Source organism: Bos indicus x Bos taurus, chromosome 16 (genome assembly GCF_003369695.1).
Source record: "Bos indicus x Bos taurus breed Angus x Brahman F1 hybrid chromosome 16, Bos_hybrid_MaternalHap_v2.0, whole genome shotgun sequence".
In the NCBI taxonomy this organism is placed as follows: domain Eukaryota; kingdom Metazoa; phylum Chordata; class Mammalia; order Artiodactyla; family Bovidae; genus Bos; species Bos indicus x Bos taurus.
Window position 1 is genome coordinate 55695860 of NC_040091.1, and position 16855 is coordinate 55712714.

The window sequence follows — 16855 nt, forward strand, 5'->3', positions numbered from 1 at the left end:
ACCTCATTAGAGCCCCTGTCCTGTACCCTGTCACTGTCCCTGTACTGTCACCACAGCCCACAACCCACTTTAGAGTCACTGTTTATTTAATCACCTAACAAGATGTGAAACTTGTTTCCTTTCTAGACAGAATGTATTCTCACCTGTTCTGTTCTTGGAAAAATATTTGATGGGACATGTTCTTGGAAAATATTTGTACCTGTTTTGTTCTTGGAAAATATTTGTTGAATTAGAGAATGACCATATTTCTAGATGAGGAAACTGAAGTTCACTGAAATTCAATGAGTTGCCCAAGGTCTCACAGCCAATCGTGGCAGACATGGCAGTTCTTCTGCCCCTAAATATCTAGGGCTCATTCGCTGGTTTCTGGGTTCGCACCCAGCATTGTGGCCACACAGAAGATACTCAGGAAAAGAAAAAAAAAAAAATCTACCGATTGGAATTTCAGTATTTGGGGTTTGGAGAATTCATTCAACCTGGGCTCAGATGCCAGATAGCCGGGGGCATTCCAGACTGCAGGCACACTCTGCAGGCCTTTTTTGGTGACTGGCTACTTTTGGATCTCCAGTGAGGCTGTCAGTGCCAAAAAGCAGAAATGACAGCAGTGAGACCTGACTTCCAAAGATCGCTGGCCTCAAATGGATATGGGCCTTTGCCTCACAGGATGCCATATGAATATTATAAATCGCACGAGAGTGAGGCTATTGCCATGCTTTTGGAAAGCCCCAGTTGGCTGTGTTCCTGACACATTTTGCTGTCAGGAATTGCTAACATTGCATTTGGTAATTCTCAGACGCCAAGTCAACGGAGTAGCGAAAGTGTGTGTTACATTCAGCGTCTCAGTGCCTCACTGGTATTACTGCAAAAAGTTCTCCCTGTTTTTTTTCCTCAGAAAGAGGAACTCCTTTGGCTGGCTTTTTACTTCCTTCCCTGAGCCTGGGTAGTCGACACAATTGAGTCCAACGAGGCCAGGGAACTGCCATTTCCCCTCTCTATGGCCCACGGTTCAATACAGTTCACATCCGTTGAGAACCTGCTGTGCACACAAGGAGCTTCTTTTTTCTAAGGCTCTCCCAGCTAATCTGCCTAACAAGACGTGAAACTTGCTGCCAACCTCCTGGGTAAGGGATTCCAAACTAAAGACACAGAGTGTGAATCAAGGAATTTATTTTTTGCCTGGGAAATGGATGAGCACAGGGGAACAGTGAAGCATGACTAGTTAAATGTCCCAAGGGAAACGCAAGCACATGGTTATGGGAGCAGCACGAAGGAAGCTGTTCATTCCAATGAGGGAATCTAGGCAAGGCTTCGAGGAGGGTAGGATTTGAAATGGCACCTGCCGGGAGAATGGGATGATTAAATGCAGTGAGGATGAGAATGAAGGGATTCCAGGCTGTTCAAGAAAGCACAGCTGGCTCAAAGAAAGAAGCCAATCAAGGTGGCCCAGGCATCGGGCCCAGATCTGGAGAGTTTGAATCTGCCGCTGTTACCATGGCAACAAACAGCTCACTCTCCCAGCCAGCTGCTCTAATCCATGGCATTCCAGGCAACAGCTTGGCCCAAGGTGAGGGTTCCTAAAGCTGTGGCCTGAGGAGAAGAGATGCTACTGGGAGACTTGCTCTCCCTCTTCACCTCCTTCCTTATTCTGACTTGAATGTCCAAGGACAGAGCAGGGGTAACAAGATGATGCACTGGGCCAAGGACCTGCCCAGGGGTCGTTTTTCATGTTTAACCATGAAAGCAGATTATTGCGTGAGAAAATCTGAGTGGCTAGTCAGTTTTCTGCCTCCTTCCCTCTCAACTCCAAACATGCTTTATTTCTTTGTATATTCTTAAATGTGTAGATAATCCCAAATTCCAATCTGGGGCCATGAGGGTAACCAAAGTCAGTTCCAGCTGGCCTAAGATCAAAGAGATTGCTCCAAATGGCAACCCATTCCAGTATTCTTGCTGGGAAATCCCATGGACAGAGGAGCCTGGCAGGCTACAGCCCATGGAGTCGAAGAGTCAGACACAACTGAGCAGTTAAACAACAACAACAACTCTTTCATACACACACACACACACACACACACACACACATACTCACTCACTCAGTTAGCCTACCCATGTAACAGTACTATTAACATTTAGCCCAAGGTTGGTGGAAACCAAATGAGTTTTTTGTGTAAGAAGGGCAACCTGAGATCATAGGCTGCAAGCTGGAAGCCTGTGAGGTAGATGTGGTCAGTGAAGAGAGGTCGGTTGAGACACAACTTCCAGCGAGTCCTGTAGGGATTCCCACACTACCTGTGTTACTCTCTCAGGTGGACCAGCTTGGGTCAAAGGCTGTTTGCCCTCCTCCATTCACTAGCTGTCTGACCTAGGAAAGTCCCTCTACCCCTCTGTCCCTCAGATATAAAAGAATAATCAGAATAGACCCTCTGCCATTGAATTGTTATGGAAATCAGATGAGTTGAATCATCTTTGTCATGTGGCTAAAGCAGCGCCTGGCCCACATTCCATAAATGTTAGTTTTATCTGTCAGGCCCCGTGGGTGTTGAGCTTGTGACCCCTGCTGTAATCCAGCAGTGGGGAGTTCAAGGATGCAGAAGGGACCACAGTGATTGATGACTCCCGTGTGTAGTATGGCAAGATGCCTTTGGGTGTCCTGGGCACAGCCCATGAGGAATGCTTTGGCCTATAAAACTAGAGCAAACTCTGACCTATGTGCACTGAACAGCCCTCAGCAGACAGGGCAAGAAAAAGAAGAATTTAGTGACCTGGGGACTTTTTCTGGAATCACAGTTACATAGAGATCATCACAGTTGAACATTTCTGTCCCTCTCCTACCTACCTCCCTGACAATGAATGTAAGATACTGTGGATACTTACGTAGTCTTCCTATTGTATACTTGTGGTACAGATGCTGTTCATATCCACTTTTCCACTTGATGTAGACTATTTGAGAGGTTTTTCCTCTAGGAATCCCCCATGCCTAGTTCAGTGTTGGTACATGGTAGATGCTCAATAAATGCTTGTCGATTGGTTAGTGAACCAACTGAATGGTTATGGGTTTGGGAGAGCTGAGAGTGTCTGTGTGAGGCTGTATGTTACCTCCTCCAGGTCAGGGTGCCCACAGTCATCCCTGGGAACCTGAACCCTCATATCTCCATGAGCTTTGGAGTGGCCTCGGCAGGGCCAGGTCAAGGTGCTATAACACAGTAGGGCTGCAGCAGTGGAGGGACCAGGACTGGGGCCTGTGCAGAACAAGAAGACCTTGCTTTCACAGTTGGGGAGGAACCCAGAGTAGCAGCTTATGACTTAGCTAAGTTGAGCCTGTGAAGAACAAGAAGACCTTAGCTAAGTTGAGCCTGAAGAGCCAGCCAAGCAGGGGTGAAGCAGATGTTGGGGATGCTGCGAGTGGCACAGTCCAGAGCCTGGGTGGTGGGCAAGGAAACGGTGGCACCTGCAAGCAGAGATCCCAGGACAGGCTCTAATTCCCAGGGTTGGGGGAGGCTGTTTCTTCCACCTCTAGATGAGGGGGCATGACTGCGGCTGGGCTGGGCTGAGCTGGGCAGCTTCCTAGGAATAGGCAGAGGGTCCCTGCAGGTGGGACCTGTGCCTGGTTTTGGTTTTTAAATTCCCCCACAGCCTCCAGGAAAGTGTTTGACGCACACAAAGACTTTAAAGAAATGTGTATGAAAAAAAAAATGAAGCCAGAGGGATTTCCTGGTGGTCCAGTGGTTAAGAAATCTTCCTGCCAGTGCAGAGGACACAGGATCGATCCCTAGTCTGGGAAGATCTGGTCTGGGGCAACTAAGCCCATGCATCACAACTACTGAGCCCGTGCTCTAGAGCCTGTGAGCTGCAACTACTGAAGGCTGTGCACCTGGAGCCCAGGCTCCACAACGAAAGAAGCCACAGCAATGAGAAGTCTGCGCACTTCTCTTCTTCTCTTCTTCAATGAATTGCCTCTTCTCACCACAACAAGAGAAAGCCCATATACCAAAGAGGACCCAGCGTGGCCCAGGGTAAATAAATAAATAAAATGCAACCAGAGCCAGGCTGGGACAGCTTCTGCCTTCTAAAGCAAGGCCAGCAGGGCTCCCAAGAGTTTTTACAACTCTCCTTTTGTAAGAGAGGGGCTGAATGTGAACCAGGGAAGGTAGGTGAGGGCCGAATCTCACTGAAAACCCCTGGGAAAGAGGAGCAGGGATTACCCACCGGGGAGAGTAGAGATCTTTCCACCAGGCTGCTGCTGCTTGTCCCTGTAGGCCGAGGTGAACTGCCTCAGATATGAGATAGCCATGAGTTTGGAAGTCTTGATGCAATAACTCAACCCTGAGATGAAGCGGAGAACTTTGAGTTTCAGAAAGTGGTTTAGCAGTTCATTCCGTGTCTGTTCCAGGATCCCAGGCACCTCTACAGACTCCTCACCTGGGCACGGGGAGATGTCTTCACAGCCTTGCCCCTCTCCCCACCCTGCTCCCCACCTTCTCTTGTCTCCTGATGTTTTCAGACCGAGAGAACAAAGAAAGCTGTTCTAGACCTCTCCTCATCTCCTTTCCCTCGTACCTGGGCCACAGCTGCTTATTTCTTTATTTATTTTTGGCTGGGTCTTCGCTGCTGCTCAGCCTGTTCTCTAGTTGTGGCGAGTGGGGTCTACTCTGTGGTTGTGGTGTGTGGACTTCTTGTGGTGGCTTCTCGTGTCATGGAGCACAGGCTCAGAAGTTGTGGTGCACAGGCTTAGTTGCTCTGCAGAATGTGGAATCTTTCCATACTGGGGGTGGAACCCATGTCTTCTGCATGGGCAGGTGGATTCTTTATCACTGAGCCACCTGGGAAGCCCCCACAGCTGTTTCAAGAAAGCAAATGAGTGGAGTCTCAGGCATTGCAGTCCTGCAGCAGCATGACAGGGCCTGGAAGTTCCATCTGCAGAAGCACATATGTTTATTAACCTGTGTGTAATGAGCAGCTACTGTGTGCCAGACACTGGGCACAAGGAATGATGAACTGGTGGTGCCAAAGGAGGATGGGGGAGGGTCCAGCCTCACCAAGTGGCACAAAAGCTCATTTACTTATAAATGAAATAATAACAGGAACTTAGATTTTGTCTCCTCTGGTAAGTCTGTCACCTAAGAGCTGGGCTAAGTGTATTTCCTCCCTATTGTCACACCTGTCATAGCACTGGTCACACTGTATTATAACTGCGTCTTTATCCATCTGCCAAAGCGGACCGTAACAGAACAGCTTCTGATTCATCACTGGTGGCAGTTGCAGTTTCTTTGTAGGAGAGGCTTATCAATAACACTCTGGAGCCAGAGGAAGAGAACTTAACTCTTGGTAGAGGCCTCAGTTTTCCTCCTATGTCAAATAGGTATTATAGTTGGACTATGAGGATTAAGTGAGAGCAAGGATGTGACTTTCTTAATGCAATGCCTGGCACATAAACAGTCCTCCAGAAATGCTGCTGGTGTTACCTTTTGCTTACTACTTAACCGCACCAAGAAGGATTTGTAGTTTACCCAAATATTTTCTTTTTTTATAATTTATTTATTTTTTGACTGTGCTGGGCTTTTGTTGCTGCACGCAGGCTTTCTCTAGTTGCAGAGAGTGGGGGCTATCCTCTAGCTGTGGTACACAGGCTTCTCATCGCAGCGGTTTCTCTTGTTGCAGAGCACAGGTTCTAGGCGCACAGGCTTTGGTAGCTGTGGCGTGTGGGCTCAGTAGCGGCAGCTCATGGGCTCTAGAGCATGGGTTCAGTAGTCGTGGTGCACAGGCTTAGTTGCTCTGCGGCACGTGGAATCTTCCTGGACTCGGAATCGAACCTATGTCTCCTGCATTGGCAGGTGGATTCTTAATCACTGCACCACCAGGGAAGTCCCCCAAATATTTTCTATCTCAAGCATCCAAATAACTCTGCATCTCTAGGACAACAAGAAGCAGAGTTTAATATCTTTCCTTAAAGCATAAGATCAAAGACAACAAACAAGGGACCAGGTATGGGAAAGCATGCCACTTCATATGCCTCTTATCCTCAAGAAAGGAAGTGAATTTACATCTGCTGATTAAAATGTTATAGAAAACAGTTTGATGGTTCCTCAAAAAGTTACACATAGAGTTACCCAATGATCTAAAAATTCTACTCCTAGGTATCTACCCAGAACAATTGAAAATAGGTACTCAAACAAATCCTTGTACTTACATGTTCATAACAGCACTATTCACAATAGCCAAAAGATAGAAACAACCCAAGCGTTTATCAACAGATGAACAGTTAAACAAATTATAGTAAATACACAGAATGAATAATTATTCAGCCACAAAGAGCACGAAGCACCAGGAAAGGCTAAAACGTGAATGAACCTTGAAAACATTAAGCTAAATGAAAGAAGCCAGACACAAAAGGGCATACATTTATAGGAACTATCAGAACAGATAAATCCATAAATGCAGATTGCCAGGAGCTGGGAAGAGGGAGCAATAAGGGGTAACTGCTTAATGGGTCTGGGGTTTATTTTGCAATGACAAAAATATTTTAGAACTAGAGATGGTGATGCTATTAATACAACATTGTGAATGTACTATGGGCTTCCCTTGTGGCTCAGATGGTAAAGAATCCTCCAGCAATGCAAGAGACCCAGGTTCAATCCCTGGGTCAGGAAGATCCCCTGGAGAAGGAAATGGCTACCCATTCTAGTATTCTTGCCAGGAAAATTCCATGGACAGAGGAGCCTGCTGGGCTACAGTCCATGGAATCACAAGAGTCAGACATGACTGAGCAACTAAAACTTTCAATCAATCCCTTTTGTGAATGTACTAAATGCCACTGAATTGTTCACATTAAAATGATTTTCTGTAATGTGAATTTCACTTCCATAAAAAAATGGGAGGAGATAATACAAAATTTCTTGAAAGCTGATAGATGATAAATCGAAAACAATGGTATAGTTTCTATTATTAAGGTTTAAGAAGTATAACATTGTTGATTTGATTATCTTTTTGGTGTGTATGTATTCATTCCCTCCAGTACCAAATACCGAATGACCACATACCTCAGTGGTTGAAGTATTCCTTCTTGAAAGAATAATTTATTTTTTTAAAACATCTGAAGACTTATTCCTGGAAAATGTCAGTCAGGAGCATCAGACCTTCTTCCCCATGTGTCACATGCCCTGTGACTGTGTCCCTTCCTCTTGTCCCAGAGAAGGTGGGGGAAATGCAGTATTTCTACCTGAACATGAGATATTCTTTCCACACCCTGCTGTGGAAACCTGTGCCATCTATCCACTGAAGACACAGTAAAAATCAGCTCTTTCCTCAGAGGGGTCAATAATATTTCCCTGCAAAACTGCACAAACACAGTAGTTGGACAGCAGCGAGTGTCCTAAGGCACCTGGCACATCATTGCTTTTCTCTTGAGTCAGAGAAGGCGTTGGGCCAAACATCCTGCAGGGAAGGCTCTGAGTTTCTCTTCTGGAAACCAGGAGCACTCTGAGCAAGCAGGTCATGTCTGGGTGGTACGCTGTGCCTGTGCGTTCCCCTCTCCCTGGGAAGTCTCATTATGGGATAGGGTGGGTCACTCACGTAATGAGTCTGGAGGTTTTCATCTAGGCCATGGCTGTCACTGCTCTGGCAACTGCCGCTTGGCAGACTGTGGGCCTTGGGCAGGAGGGGATGTTTCAGGTTAGGACTGGAAGGTGGAGTGAGGGAGGTGAAGGTGGGAGCCATCAGTCAAGAATCAGAAAGGAGCCCGACAGATGAGGTGCATCTGCAGGGCTGGCCCTGACAGTGGTGTGTTCTCTTCCAGCCCCACTGCTTCTCCCCAGCAGAACATAAACAACCATGATATGCTTGATGTGCTGGTAGAGCAGCCTGGTGGGGGTGGGGGGAGGGAGCAGCGGCTGTCACTTTTGTATGCCTCAAGGTCTTAGCACCACGATTCAACCAATAGCTATGGAGAGCCTAGTGTGCACACTGCAGATCTGTGAGAGCAAGAAAAGTTGGGTGGACATGTGTTTACTCCCTGTCCCTGATCACTGGGAAAGTCACTGTGACCCCAGCTCCTGGGGGATTTTGGGCCAGTGTGCCTGAGAGGCTCCCTGGAGCCCTGGACTGCTATGGAGCCTTTACAGCAGAGGGGCTTTTGAAAGCTGGTGCTTTGTCTCTTTGATGAATCTGCAGAGGGACTTAGGATCAGAAATTTTGAAAGGACACAGCCCCAGGATCTCAGAGGCTCCTGGCTCATGTGCAGCTTTCCTCTTATTTAAGGTGGCCACAGTCACATTTCATTTAGGTTAAGACCCAGCATGTGCACTGCATGCCATTCTGCTCCCATGACACTAAAGCTAATTGAATGTCCCAGTTTCCCCTGCCTAATTCTCTGCTCTAAACCCTTGCCTCCACACCCATCTCTAAACCTATGTACCCCCAACTTTTGACAATAGAAGACTAAAAGTATTAATATTATTACGTCCAACTATCCTTATTGCTGAGGGCTTCCCTGGTGGCTCAGTTGGTAAAAAATCTGCCTGCAATGCAGGAGACCTGAGTTCAATCTCTGGGTTGGGAAGGTCCCCTGGAGAAGGGAAAGGCTCCCCACTCCAGTATTCTGGCCTGGAGAATTCCATGAACTGTATAGTCCATGGGGTCACAAAGAACTGGACACAACTGAGCGATTTTACATCCTTATTGCTATTATATTTTTCCCCTCTCTCCTGCCAATTGTCTTTTCTAACTTGCCTGGAAAACTAAACGAAGTTGTAGATGGGCTTTCCTTAAGCTTATCCAGCTTGAAATCAGGCTTGTATTTAAGAAGAATAAAAGTCTACTGGAAAACATCCCAAGAGGAATGAGTTATAGACAGTTGAGAGCAAGGCTTGCTCTTTGTTAAAAAGAGAAAGACAGTTGAGAGTCTGCAATGACTTACAAATCTTCAGTTCTGATCAAGAAACATGGCTGTGATTAGGTTTCCTTTCATTTCTTAGCAACAAATTCCATGGAGCAGTTTGCTTACAAGCGTGGGAGGAAGCCTCTTCCCAGGGCTGGGATTCGGGTCGGTCGCTACCACAGTCCCTTGGGAGTTACCCTCAGAAAGGAATCCTGTGTTTGGGTGGAGTTTGTTTGGGAGCTCAGCTACCCTTGCCTGGTCTCCCACTCACGTCCCCAGGTTGTGCTCTGCTCAGATGGCTCGGGCTGATGCTGGGGACATGTCGGAAACCTGAGCTGCTCGGTATCCCTGGGGACTGTCTATCCAAAACTGTGCTGCAGATTTTCCTTCCACTGTTTTGTCTCTTCTGTGCCTGTGATGAGTCTCATGAGTTCCTGTGATTCACTTACAGCCTTTCCACTGAACAGTGAGTTGACTATCATTTTGACGTGTAATGATGACCCAAAAATGGTCTGGTCTGGAAATAGTCTTCATGACAAGTTTCATGAAACACTAATAAATAGGTTTAATAATTCAAAAAGACATATGTACCCCAATGTTTATTGTAGCACTATATACAATAGCCAGGACATGGAAGCAACCTAGATATGCATCAACAGAGGAAGGGATAATGAAGTTGTGGTACATATATACAATGGAATATTACTCAGCCATAAAAAGGAGTGAATGTGAGTCAGTTGAATTGAGGTGGATGAACTTAGAGTCTGTTATACAGAGTGAAGTAAGTCAGAAAGAGAAAAACAAATATCGTCTATTAAGGCATAAATATGGAATCTAGAAAAATGGTACTGATGAACCTATTTGCAGGGCAGGAACCGAGATGCAGACACAGAGACTTGTGGACACAGTGGGGGAGGAGAGGGTGGGATGCACTGAGAGTAACACTGACATATATACACTCCCATGTGTAAAACAGATACAGGAAACTGCTATGTAACACAGGGAGCTCAACCTGGGACCTAGAGGGATGGGACGGCGGTGGGTGGGACAGAGGCTTAAGAAGGAGGGGATAGATACTTTTGGCTGATTCGCATTGTTGTATGGCAGAAACCAACACAACATTGCAAAGCAGTTATCCTCTAATTAAAAAAAAAAGATTAAGAAAAAAACAAAAAACCCAAACAAACCAGATTTTAGTTCATTAAGGCACCCAGTACTGTATCCCTTCTTGAGGGAATCTCTGGGAATTCTTAAGAACAGTTTGAGGCTTGACACTGATGAAACAGAAGGCTGGGGTGTGGTAGAGAGACTGCTGTAAAGGAGGAGTGTGTGTGTATGTGTACTAGGTTGCTTCAGTTGTGTCCAACTCTGTGAGACCCAGGCAAGAATACTGGAGTGGGGTGCCATGCTCTCCTCCAGGGGATCTTCCTGACCCAGGGATTGAACTTGAATCTCTTATGTCTAACCTGCATCGGCAGGTGGCTTCTTTACCACTAGCACCACCTGAGAAGCCCCTTAAAGGAGGGGCTGCTCCTGGTTATCCCCAGGGTTACTCCCAGGGGCCACTGGGGGGAGGATGCAGCCTTTAAGTACAATCTTTCCACTTCTCCCCTCTGCCAACCTGAGTGCCTGCCTGTGCCCCCATGTGTGAGGCACAGAGGCCCAGGTGATAGAAACCCCAGAGAATGTTCACTGTGCGAGGACTTGGATGCTGGTTCCCCCATTAGCCAGCTGTTGACCCCAGCACACACTTCCCTCTCTTGAACTTTAGTTTGCTCATCTGTGAAGTGAGGGGGAGGGGCTGGCTCATCTCTAAAGTGTTTTTCCATTTGAAGTCTCTGAGTCTATGGTTACTTCCTTTTCTTCATTCAACAACCAGCCCCTATAAGAAGTCTGTTTATTTGAAAGTTCTAATGTTGGCATAAAACTTGAGCTTCACTAGGTTGGAATATGTCAGGCTTCTCTGGCTGGGAGACAGAAAAACCACAGAGACATCTAAGCCATTGAAAATGCTCGGATTCAGGGCTACTGCTGGTTCAACTAGCACACTGATGAGGATTACAGAAAAAAAAAGTGTCCTTTTTGGGTGGCCTCAGCTGCAAATGGGGTTGGTCTGTGCCTTCGTAAGTGGAATCCTGGCTGCTTTAGCCCTATGAGCTTCCAGGAGCTCTTGGTCAGTGTACAACCTGCATTCGCTTTAGGAGACCATTCACTTCTTTGGTCTTTGATCACGTTAGGTAAGGAGTAAAAAGAGAAGCAGATACCCATCACTGCTCTGATGGAAGGAGACTTCTATAATTATGGCCTTCAAATATTGGGCCTATGATACTGCCCAAATCCTACACCTACACAGCCCATCTGATTTGATGACTTCAAGGGGAAAGATTAGTAATAATAATAAAAGCCCCTTACATTTTTATAGAACCGACAATTTATATAGCACATTAAATGTACTTTCTTTTTCAATTTGATTCTGATCCTAACTATTGCCCTGGTGAGACATAATTATCCCCAATTTAAATGTAAAGGAAATGAAGCTGAGATATTCAAAGACTTGTGCAAGGGCAGCTAATAAGTGGTCAAGGCAAGAATTGAACTCATGTCTGTTCAGTTCCAAGTTCAAGGTGTTTTTTTCCTTCTGTACCAGCTCACATAAAATCCTGATCTGGGCATTGGCAGCCAGACCTAAAGGACCACTCTACAGAGGTTTAGAATTCATCTGAGAAAGTTGTCCTTCTTGTTTTAATGAAGGTAGGACTCTCCCACACAAGTGCCATGCCTTGACTTGGGGTATGAGTTCTGGGGAGATGACCTGCAGATCTTACAATTCAACTAAAGTATTCAGTTCTCATGTCGGGGACTGATTCCTGGGGATTGCTTGTTGGTTAAATGCATCCTCACCACCTGTGTGTTGTTAACCCAGGGTTCTCACCAACATTTTAGGTATCATCCTGCAAGATAGCTGGGGGAAACCATGGTCATCTCATGGGAGTCATATGGAAGTCAGTGTGTGATATGAAAATAAGATCTGTAGGCCATTACTGACCAATTCAAGACCCTTCAGGGTCAAGCGATCTCACTGAGTGTAATACAGTCCTGTTTATTTTCCTTCAACACTGCTTTTCTGCACAGCATCTGAGATAGTCACATCAGAGCAACCTCTACGTCTCCTTGGGTTCCAGACCTGTGTACCCACTGCCTCCCATATATCTACACCCAGGCATCTCCTGAGTACATCCAACTTAAACATGTCTGAAGTGTTCAATGTTTTCTCCCAAACTCTGCTTCCCAAGTCCACGCCTCCTCCAGTTCACGTGGTTTCCATTACAAGCATCACAATGCACCTTCCCATCCCCAGCTCAACACCTTATAATCCTCCGTTCCATTCATTCCTCCTTAGCCACATTCACTTGGTCTCCAGGTACCTCTGACTCTACTTCCTAAACCACCAAAAGTCCATGCCCCTTTTCTCAGTTCCCTCTGCCATTCTCTTAGCTGAGGTCCTCCTTATTTCTGTTCCTTATCTCTCCAACCCGGCTTCCATCCGGCCATTAGTTCTCTCTCCAAACACAGATCTGACCATACTCTTTCCCTGTTTAAAAAACGAATTCCCACTGCCACAGGAAAGAGCTCATCATTCCTTGCATAGTAGTGTAATCTGCATTACCTGCAGCTCCCCCAACCTACCACTGAGTTTGCAGATGCTCTTTCCTTTGTCTGGAATACCCTTTTCCTGGGAATGCCTAATCATTTTCAACACCTGCTCATCCATCACTTCTGCAGGTGACCCCTGGGGGAGTTATTCACTCCCCCTTTGCATTGTTTCAGTAATCCATAGCTATGGCTATGATGATAGATACTATTCTTTTTATTTAAACTTTATTGTTTATTATTTTTGGCTGCCCCGGCTCTTTGTTGCTGTGTGAGGGCTTTCCTAGTTACAGCAAGTGGGGGGTACTGTCTAGCTGCAGTGTGCCAGCTTCTTGCTGTAGTGGTTTCTCTTGTTGGGACTCTTGCGCCCTAGAGCACAGGCTCAGTGGTTGTGGCACATAGGCTTAGCTGCCCCATTGCATATGGAATCTTCCCAGACCAGAGATCAAACCCGTGTTCCCTGCATTGTCAGGCGGATTCTTATCCACTGTACCACCGGGGGTAACTATATTTTGTTTCTCTGTCTCATTTACCAGATTTCATGTTCTCGGACAGAGAAGGCAATGGCAACCCACTCCAGAACTCTTGCCTGGAAAATCCCATGGACGGAGGAGCCTGGTGGGCTGCAGTCCATGGGGTCGCTAAGAGTCGGATATGACTGAGCGTCTTCACTTTCACTTTTCACTTTCGTGCATTGGAGAAGGAAATGGCAACCCACTCCAGTGTTCTTGCCTGGAGAATCCCAGGGACGGGGGAGCCTGGTGGGCTGCCGTCTATGGGGTCACGGAGTCAGGCACGACTGAAGCGATTTAGCACCAGCAGCAGCATGTCCTCAGATGCAAAGACTGTACCATTATCTTAGGCCCTGGTATATGGCCTACACGCAGTGAGCACAGTAACTCTGAATGAATGGATGGGATGGGTGTACATCTCTCTTTGATGAAATCAGTAACTCAGCTTGTTGCGTGTTCATTATTCTCTTGGGGTTAGTATTCAGGGGAGAGGGTGGAAAACATCCTTTCTCTACTCCACAGGTTTATTGTTGTTTAGTCTCTAAGTCATGTCCAACTCTTTTTTGACCCCATGGACTGTAGCCTGCCAGGCTCCTCTGTCCATGGGATTTCCCAGGTGAGAATACTGGGGTGGGTTGCCATTTCCTTCTCCAGGGGATCTTTCTGACCCAGGTATTGAACCCATGTCTCCTGCATTGGCAAGTGCATTCTTTACCACTGATCCACCAGGGAGGGGCTTCCCAAGTGGTGCTAGTGGTAAAGAACCCACCTGCTAATGCAGGAGGCATGAGAGATGCAAGTTCAATCCCTGGGTCAGGAAGATCCCCTGCAGTAGGAAATGGCAACCCACTCCATGAGCCTGGTGGGCTACAGTCCATGGGGTTGCAAAGAGTCAAATACTACTGAAGCGACTTAGCACACACACACACACACACATGCATGAGCCACCAGGGAAGCCCATTCCATGGGTTAAATATTAACAAAGTTTGAAGGCTGGAGAAACATTTGGTTTTCAATGCATTTCTTTCCTAAAATTATATCTGGACTGGGGATGGGGAGCCAGAATCTCAGATAAAATGAAAGACTTGATCAGATTTTTCAATACATCTGCCTCCCCAGCCCAGCACTGGGCAACAGGTAGACACATCAGACCAGGAGGTTGATGGTGACATCTTTGCTGAATTCTGTAGGTGGAACTTGGAAACCATTAGAACCGAGGTTAGGAACAGCCTAGCATCAGTGCTGTCTTCAAATCCTGCTCCATATAAATCAAGGCTCTTCCCTTACCCAGCAGGACTTCAAAATGAGGGTCCCTTCAGATTACCTTCAGGTTCTTACACACTTGAGCTGAGTGAATAAAATGCAACAGCTTTGGGAGAAAAGTGCTTCTCAGACGCTTAAGGGTACCACCCTTCCTCATTCAACAGAATTCTTGCAGCAAGTGGACTGCCAGTGTTCTCTGAGAAATTAAAGCCCTGCTTGTCTGCTTCAGTTTCCCTTTCGGTTGGGCAAGACTGGTGTTCCCACAAGTTAATGTCTATAGTTTATTTAACTCTATTACATAATGTATTCCTGTGAAGTTCTTCAAAACACTAGGGAACCAGGTCTCATTGTGTCCTCATTCAAGGGTGGAGAGGGGAGTAGAACCGGGACCCTTGAGAGAGGCAGAGAAGTTAGGTAGCAGTCTGGGTCACAGCAAATCCCCTGAGGCTCAGGAAATAGCAGAAAGGCTCCCATTCCAGCCCTGGTTCCAGGCCGTATTTTCCTTGTGGCCAGTTTCTTAGACCCCTTGAAAATTCGGCTTCGCCTAGAACAATTTAGAAACCTGTGAGCCAGGGATGCTTTTTGGAGGGTCTCAGGTCTTGACTTCTTCTGTGGCAAACTGAATATCCCTCTGTCCCTTTCAAGCCGCTTCTGCTGGCAGCTGTTGTCAACTAGTCTGAGAACTCCACCCCAGACGCGGCTAGGAACCCATGTGGACTCAGCCCAGAAGCAGATGTAAGACTGCTGAGAATCCTTGCACAGCGGGCGTGGGGGAACCCTGGAAGTGAGGGGCAAGAAGCTGTTTGGAAACGATCTTCAAATGTCACTGATCTCTGGGGTTGGACATCCTTCTAGAGGCAAGGAGTAGGAAGTCCCCTTGCCAACGGAAGGCAACTTAAAAAGTATTTAAACACACACACACAGAGACAACCACCACACAAACTCTTGAGACTCACCTTTGAGTCCCACCAGAGGGCTTCTTGCAGGCGCGGTCGCCCGGGGATCCGCCGGGTGCCGCCCCAGCGAAGGCGGCCGAGGTCCCGGGTGTCTCCTCGGAAGCCCCTGCGGGTCCCGCGCGGTCCTGGCCCGGAGGGGAGGGTCAGCGGGGGCCGCCCTGCGCCGCGCGTACCTGCCGCCGGTGGCGAGAAAGGCGCCCTCTGTGTCCCCTGCCCTCCCGTGGGCGGACGCTTCGCATTTTTGAGGTTTCACTCCACTCCGTCGTCCTGTCCCTGATGTCAGAGTCTCGACTTCCTGAATCAGACTCGCTACCCCTCGCGCGTCTTGGGCTCGGCCCACACCCTCCACCCCGGGCCCGGGCCCGCGGAGGACTGGTGCCCTTGGACTTGGGCGCACACGGCCCGGACGTGCCCTCCTGCCAGGGCTTCCCGCCGGCTACCCCCGTCCCCGCCCCGCCCTTACGTGTCGGTGCCCCGGCCGTCCCGGAACACGCCTCCTGCGGGACACAGCCGCTCCCCTGCCTGCCTGCGGAACCAACCAGTCCCTCAGTGGCTTTCAGGGACGGAACAAAGTTCCCAGAGACCTGAGACCTATTTGGGAGGGAAAGTGGGCTTAAGTGAAAACAGCCCAGCCCTTCCTAATGGAGCAGCCTTCTTGGAGAGAGGGTGGGAGGTGCAGGAGAGGGAGCCCATGGGGCACACTGGGTGAAGGTTCTAGTGCCTTCACTGGACGGAGTCCAGTGACCACACGGCCCCTGGTCAGCGCTGTGTTTGGTGGGGTACACGCAACACCTTGGAGAAGGCTTTGGACGGCCGTAAGAAACAGTGTGTGTTCCAGCAGGAGCTGTCAGAAGCAGAGATGGAGGGGAAATGCCTTCACAGAGGTCTCAGAGTTGCTTCCCCTCTCCTCCTCAGTATTGCCCTGCATCCACTCTTTATTTGGATCTAGTGGGTCAGGTGTCCAGCCCCTGGGAAGCTAGGAAATGAGAGAGCTGCCCACCATGTGGGAAGGACTCCAGACCCAAAGTTTCTGATGACTCAGGGCAGGGAGCTCAGTGTTTCCAGGTGCTGTGTGTGTGAGAAGCCTGGCCCTGGAGTGTCCAAGGGTCCTTCCATGTCATGGACCTGAGATGCTGCCCTCTTGACTCTTTCTGCCAGCTGCCCAGGGGCCAGGTGCTGAGCCGTGTCTCGCCCTCCACCTCCTGTGCTTGAGTGCTGGTGTCCTTTGGCCTCTGCGGGTGGGTGTTAAAAATGACTAGTGCTGCCAGCTGTTTCCACGGAGGAATGAGAGATCTGTTTCTGTCAGCGCCGGAGAAACCAAATGGCTCTGAGTTGAAAGACCAAAGAGAAAACCCAGCACTCCCATCAGAACTGCCAAGGATCATTAAGGAAAGAGAGAGAAAGAAAAGTTTTCCTCCAGTGGAAGGAAATTAGATAAGACCTCCTTGCCAGAAACTTGGGTGGAGAAAACTCAGTCTGGATTTGAACAAGAAGAGGGGGAAGGTGGGTTCCAGGTGGGCTAACAGGTGGTCAGGTAGGGCCAGCAGAGATTGGACGATTGGGCTGGAGAGATTGCTTAGAAGGGTCAGGATGAAGCGCTT

At 48.0% G+C, this 16855-nt stretch overlaps 1 protein-coding gene across 2 annotated transcripts in view; it reads right to left on the reverse strand.

Annotated features, from left to right (window-relative positions):
- KIAA0040 (KIAA0040 ortholog) overlaps positions 1-15343 on the reverse strand; it is a 39559-nt gene extending 24216 nt beyond the window's left edge. For both annotated transcript variants that reach the window (XM_027565401.1, XM_027565402.1), the window contains exon 1: positions 15255-15343. The gene's annotated coding sequence lies outside the window, so the exon portion shown is untranslated. The remainder of the gene's footprint in view (positions 1-15254) is intronic.
- Between the last annotated feature and the right edge of the window lie 1512 nt (positions 15344-16855).